Genomic DNA, 7,662 nt, shown 5'->3' with positions numbered 1-7,662 from the left:
CGGAGCACAGGCTCAGCGGCCATGGCTCACGGGCCCAGCCGCTCCGCGGCATGTGGGATCCTCCTGGACCGGGGCTCGAACCCGCGTCCCCTGCATCGGCAGGCGGACTCTCAACCACTGCGCCACCAGGGAAGCCCCTAATATCTGTTTTTAAAAGATAATTTTCTATCTTCCCAACTACTCTTCTCAACTTGAAATGTCCCAGTTGGTTTAGCTTTCCCCAGATTTAAATTTTTCCTGGCACAAAGGTAAAGCTATTTTGGTAAATTTTAGCTTACTTTGCCTTGAAACCCATTGAAGTTTAAGTGATAAATAAAATGATCATTTTTCCTCTGAGTCAACAAACATGAGGCATTATTCTGAGAGATGGAAAGGTGAAGTTTACAACTGTACTAAGTCAAAGTTTTTGATAAACTGTCTAATGGTGGTACCAGCATTAGGTATACAGAGAACAATATGGCTCTTTAAGGTAAATCTATCTTTGGAATAAGTAGAATAAAAGTAGTTTTCTCTGAGATCCTCTCATTTAGGACATTAATTTGAGGGCCTTACACACACAAACACACACACACACACACACACACACACACACACACACACACCCCTGCTGTACTTAGAAACTAAGTACCTGGATTAAATTGTATCTCTAGGTAGATATTGATAGATAGGAAGATAGATAGATATAACCTAGCCGAATGTCATTTATAGTTATAAAAATATAGACCATGCTAACTATACCTTTATATAAATAAATAAACGGACCAGTTTGTCTCTCTAAAGCCTTTTATGGCTTTAATTGGACTCCTTGTTTCCTTTATCCTTTAGTTGTTATAGCTATATGGCAGTTAGCCGTACTTGAGTACATATTATCAGGTAGCTTTTTTTTTTCCCATTAAGTGTCATTTTTACTAGATTCATTTATTTATGTATTTATTTATTTTTGGCTGCGTTGGGTCTTCGTTGCGGCGCGTGGGCTTCTCATTGCGGTGGCTTCTCTTGTGGCCGAACACGGGCTCTAGGTGTGCGGGCTTCAGTACTTGTGGCGCAGGGGCTTAGCTGCTCCGCGGCATGTGGTAAATTGTATCTCTAGGTAGATATTGATAGATAGGAAGATAGATAGATATAACCTAGCCGAATGTCATTTATAGTTATAAAAATATAGACCATGCTAACTATACCTTTATATAAATAAATAAACGGACCAGTTTGTCTCTCTAAAGCCTTTTATGGCTTTAATTGGACTCCTTGTTTCCTTTATCCTTTAGTTGTTATAGCTATATGGCAGTTAGCCGTACTTGAGTACATATTATCAGGTAGCTTTTTTTTTTCCCATTAAGTGTCATTTTTACTAGATTCATTTATTTATGTATTTATTTATTTTTGGCTGCGTTGGGTCTTCGTTGCGGCGCGTGGGCTTCTCATTGCGGTGGCTTCTCTTGTGGCCGAACACGGGCTCTAGGTGTGCGGGCTTCAGTACTTGTGGCGCAGGGGCTTAGCTGCTCCGCGGCATGTGGGATCTTCCCGGACCAGGGCTCGAACCCATGTCCTCTGCGTTGGCAGGCGGATACTAGATTCATTTAGTTTGGTTTTGAAGGTAAGTTCCTAAAAGCTTGCACTTGAAGCAGCGTACTAAGCCATGCTTAGTACAACTGGAGTTGTCTCACAGCTCAATATTTTGGGCTTTTTAAAGGTAAAGGAGTAATATTGTTCTCTTCAAAGAGCAAAATCTGTCCTCATACAAAATCTGTCCGTTGGTAGAGAAAGATCCATTCTTTAATGTGGGGAAGATGAATACTTTTATGGAGTACAGTTTCTGTATCTTCCTCTGTAAGAGTTTAAACTAATGTTTTATTCTGCAGCCTTTCCAGGCAACCCCTGTTCTTTTCACTTTTATCTTGTCCTTATTTTGGCTTTCCTAAAATAATCTCATTTTCATGGCTTGCATAACTGGAGCATACATTTCCTGATAAAATGCACTTTCCAACCCTTACTCCTTTCACTTAACGCTTAAAACGTGTCCTGTCTCCAGTGACTGGAGGTCCTCATTGATTTAAGCTACCAGGATCACCCCCAGATTATTCTTCATATCAGACTTTGCATAGGCTTGGTTTTGTTCACGTGTTTGTTCACAATTACTTTTTTATTTTCCAAAAGACATGCAGACCTCTTCTTTCTGTCTTAAATTAGCTTTGAGGTCTGATTTGTTTCTACCCAACACAAAGGAATATTGCTCATGCTGGATATCTTCACACCTCCCAATCAGTGACTTTCCTGAAAGTTCTTTTTCTTTTTAAAAATAATTTTATTTTAATGACTTTATTTTAATAGTGATTTGTGGTTGTGAGGATTCTATGAGTTCATTTATGTAAAGCATTTACTCAATAACTGTTAGTTGTTCTGGATATTCCTACTGGGTTTGTTACTATACTGGACATTGGTCTTTCTTCCAGGACTGTGTTTTGGATACTGATTGCTCTCTACTTTGGCAGATGTCCATTGTTAGCTCTCTCTTGCTGGTTGATATTGTGGGTTCTCTGCCTTCTTCTCCCTCCACAAGGAACTCTGCACTGTAGTTTCTTTTTATTTATTTATTTATTTAGGCTGCACCAGGTCTTAGTTGCAGCATGAGGGATCTTAGTTACGGCATGCAGAGTTCTTGGTTACGGCATGCCTGCAGGATCTAGTTCCCCTGCCAGGAATCGAACCTGGGCCCACTGCATTGGGAGCATGGAGTCTTAGCCACTGGACCACCAGGGAAGTCTCTGAAAGTTCTTTTTCTGTCTTTAAAATCTAGTCCTTGACTGCAAATCGCTCAGAATTCTCACAGTCTATTCACAGAAAATTATGTCCTTTCCTCAAGAGATTTATGACTTAATATGGGGAAGATGGAAGAGGGGATCAAATATTACCTTAGCTTGTTAGGAATGGGTAGAATTAATTTGGAAATGCTTCTTAGATTATGTAGATTTACAGCTGTAGTCTAGTAGTATATAGCTGGATGGATAACTTCCCTGAGATTTCTGACTTCCTCAGAATATTGGAACACTTGTTGAGCTTATTTCTTTTTCTTTTGGCTGCGCTGGGTCTTTGTTGTGGCACGCGGGTTCTTCTTCGTTGCAGCACTCGGACTTCTCTAGTTGTGGCACGTGGGCTTCAGAGCACGTGAGCTCCTGAGCACACGGGCCCAGTAGTTGCGACGTGCAGGCTTAGTTGCCCCGCGGCATGTGGGATCTTAGTTCCCCAACCAGGGATTGAACCCGCATCCCCTGCATTGGAAGGTGGGTTCTTAACCACTGGACCACCAGGAAAGTCCCCGAGCTTATTTCTTATATTTATCCGTATTGACCTGGCAACCTTAATATGTCATGGGAGATAACTGATATGATTACAGTTAGTGGATTGGATATGGGGACCTTCTAATTTAAGGTATATGCATATTTTTTCCTCCTTCAAGAAATGCAGAGAAGTTCAGAAGATCTGGTTTTATCAGTGTGATTTTGTAATTTCATGTTAGTTGAAGTGAATTCCCTTGATTCCAAGGTTTGAATGAGACGTGATTAAGAGAGAAAGGAACTGAACATCTGAGCAACAGGTGTTTCACTTGAAATTCTCAGCAGTAAACCAGGGAACACAGGAAGGTGTCATATGCAACACACATAGACCGTGTGAAAGAACAAGAGGATGCCAGAGTGGGCAGAGGAGAAATGAAACGAGAAGAAGGAGGTAGGGCTAAGTGTGTGAAAAGAATGTTTCAAAAAGGTGGTTGATGGATTTCGAAGAGAGGTACTTTAGGCTATGTTTAGGCTATGTTTAGGTGTTCACCTAATTACTCTACTTCCATGCAAAATGAGAGAGTGAGTTCTCATACAGAATCCTTGGCTAATGCCCATAAATCACAAGTTTTGTTGATAAATACTTCAAAACAGAAGTATTATTTCTAATGGGTTTTCACTAAGAGAGTGTTTGTTTGAGATATATAGTGGTCTACTTATGGAAATTAAGAATATTCTCTCCTTAGTGTTTTTCTCTCCCTGCATCTTCCCTGCCCATACTATTTTCTTCACTTGCTTTTTTGACTCGAATACCAGGTGCTGAACAAGCCCAAAGATTATAAATTTATAATCTCTGTCATCAAATGACCTTAATTTTGCCTTCATTTTTTTAATGAGTAATTGGATCATGAGTGAGTTTTAGAAATATTCAACTAAAAACCAGGAACATTGATTAATTTCTGGAGGCCGATAAATAGGACCCATTTGATTATTTTTATTAAGAAAAAATTAGAGATTCCTCTTTGGTTACAAAGAAGTATAAATTTTGTTCACTGCTATGGAATAGCCATTGCCCCAGTTGATGGAGAAATACATGGGAATTCATTCAAAATTGAAATACCGTATTATAGAAATGATTTTACTTACAAGATTCAATATTTGATTATTTTTGAACTAAATTTTGATGACATTACATATACCAAATTGCATAAGCTTACTATGCCTGTAAAAAAAAAATAAGGAAAAAAAGCGAATTCGAAAAGAATATAATTATACCTCTAAAGTGATCTGGTAATGCTTAACTTTGGGATGGAAACAAGGACAACTTGACCAAAGAAAATGTCATTACCAATCTCCTTGAAGCAAGCAGTGATTAAATGCAAAGGAGCAGTATTTTTTTCTTTTCTTTTCTTTTTTATTTATTTAATTAATTTATTTTTGGCTGCATTGGGTCTTTGTTGCTGCACGCGGGCTTTCTCTAGTTGCGGCGAGAGGGGGCTACTCTTCATGGTGGTGCACGGGCTTCTCATTGCGGTGGCTTCTCTTGTTTCGGAGCACGGGCTCTAGGTGTGCGGGCTTCAGTAGCTGCAGCTCACGGGCTTAGTTGCTCCATGGCACGTGGGATCTTCCCGGACCAGGGCTCGAACCCGTGTCCCCTGCATTGGCAGGCGGATTCTTAACCACTGCGCCACCATGGAAGCCCAAGGAGCAGTATTTCTTTCTTTTTTTTTTTTTTTTCTAAGGTGAAATTTTTTTATTTCAGATATGGTAGCATTAAGACCATGGAAAGGTATCAAAATAAACAGTGCTACACCTTTGGAAGGGATTAAAACAAATGTATTAATAATGAAGAAATAAATATGGTATTTCATATTTTAAAATAGGTTTACATAGAAATATGGTAGAACGTTTTACAATTACTGAATTTTTATGCTTTTCTGCTGCTTAAGAAATTTTCCATAATCCAAAGAATTATGTTCACTTTGTAACTGTAGTTTAAATTATGGGAGGGAATTTAATAAATTAAATTATAGTCAATACTTAGGAAAAATTGGCTTACCAAATCATATTTATTTCATGTAATATATATGTGTGTATATATAATATATATATAAAAAACAAAGCACAAAGGGTAATACATATTCTCCACGCTCAAAAGACCTTCAGATAGTGAAGAATCATATTAACAACAACCAATTTATTTATTGCATTGTCTTTAATGGTTATTAAAAGATGTTAGAAAAAGAGAATGCTCAGATATAGATGCACATTATTTTAAGAAAATCTTAAGTATCCAAACCGTGGATTCTTAATCCACATAAATAAATGACTGTTCTTTTCATAAAACATAACCATAGTTTTCTCCCAAAGAGCTAGTTTTCCCCCTTATTCATTTAAAGCAGTATTTGTTTCATAAAAATTAAGCTCAGAGCTTTTAAGAACTCTTCTATTTATATATGTATAACACACCCATTACTGTAATATACTAGAAGATTACTTCTCATTTTCTTTACATTTTTATTTTTATTAAAATTTTATTTATTTATGTATTTATTTTTTATTTTTTTGCGGTACGCGGGCCTCTCACCATTGTGGCCTCTCCCGTTGCGGAGCACAGGCTCCGGACGCGCAGGCTCAGCGGCCATAGCTCACGGGCCCAGCCGCTCTGCGGCATGTGGGATCCTCTCAGACCGGGGCTCGATCCCGCGTCCCCTGCATCGGCAGGCGGACTCTCAACCACTGCGCCACCAGGGAAGCCCTGTTTATTTATTTTTTTATTTGGTTGCGCCGGGTCTTAGCTGCAGCAGGTGGTCTCCTTAGTTGCAGCTCATGGGCTCCCTAATTGCAGCAGGCAGGCTCCTCAGCTGCAGCTCGTGGGCTCCTTAGTTACGGCATGGGAACTCTTAGTTGCAGCATGCATGTGGGATCTAGTTCACTGACCAGGGATCGAACCCCGGCCCCCCACATTGGGAGTGTGGAGTCCCATCCACTGTGCCACCAGGGAAGTCCCCCCTTACATTTTTATATTTCAGAGAGTAGAATTTACAAAAGATAATTTTTTTTTTTAGAAATTTCATGTAATGTCTGAAACATTTATATTAACATATTTCCATACAAAAGTATTTCTGGAGTTGATTGAAGAGTGCTGTAAGTTTCCTTGTTCTGAGAAGTTAAACATTTAAAAATTAACATATACTCTCTGTTGCTCACAAGTAAGAATTTTATCTTCTGAATCCTCCTCTCACTAGCTGATTTTTCGATAGGTGTGTTCTCTTTTATTGTTTCATTATGCAGCCTTTGAGTCATTTTAAAGTTATTAAATATTTTAAATTAGATGCAGCAATTTGAAACACCTCATATGACATTATCATTTTTTGAGCAGTTTTTGTGTCTAGGCTCCATGTACACATGTCTCGTGCCTTCTATTTTTCAAATATTTAGCGGAAAAGTTTAGAAAGAAACATATTTTGGAAGTTTTTCACATGGGCACTGTGTACTTTCAGGTTCATAAGTACAGTGGGCCCTCCGTATCCACAGGTTCTGCATCCCCTCTAATGGAAGATCGACTACTAGCCATTTTATACAGGGGACTTGAGTATCCACGGATTCTGGTATCCAGGGAGGTTCTGGAACCAATCCCCCATGGATACCGCAGGACGACTGTGTATTTGAAGCTATTTTTTAATACTGCTATGTTTTGTTTTACCTATTTGTTGTGTCTATACTCTAACATATCTACAGGGAATTTATTTCTCACAAGGATTTAATTGCCAACTAACTACCTATGTAGAAATTTAACATGGCTTTGTGAGTTCCTGGATATATTTCTAAAGTGTACATAGTACTATGTATCAGCACGCACAGCAATCCTCTTCCAAAAGGAATGGGATGTCAGTGTAATTACACTGGTATCCACTGCTTTTCAAAAGTTTGCTTTAAGCCATGCTGCTTTTAAGGAAGACCCTCATTAGTCCCTGTTTTTGCTAATGGACAGAAATCCAAAGAGATTTCCACTTTCAGAAAAAAAGTGAAAATAGCAATCAGCATTTGTTTTGCAGGGAGTTGTTATAGAGGCATCACAGGTCTAGTAGCTTGAGTGGCCCCGCCAAGCTCCTTCCCAGGGAAATACATGCAGCATCTCAGGATCAAGCCACCATAGCTTTGAACTGTGTCTGCGAGCATCTGTGCTTTATCTCGATATATTTTGTTCATCCATTAGCAAGATGTGTTCTACAGTAATTGCTTCTTCACTTTACACAATTTCAACTTACGAAAGTTTTCATAGGAAGGGTCTACTTTCGGATAGCGGGTAAACCTATATCTCCATTTTATTTTAGGATATGGATAACGCTACACACACACACACACAAAGACACAAATCAGGATCTGG

The sequence above is a fragment of the Physeter macrocephalus genome, chromosome 6, assembly GCF_002837175.3.
Source record: "Physeter macrocephalus isolate SW-GA chromosome 6, ASM283717v5, whole genome shotgun sequence".
Classification (NCBI taxonomy): Eukaryota; Metazoa; Chordata; class Mammalia; order Artiodactyla; family Physeteridae; genus Physeter; species Physeter macrocephalus.
The sequence above is the reverse complement of the archived record's forward strand: the minus strand, read 5'-3'. Positions refer to the sequence as shown.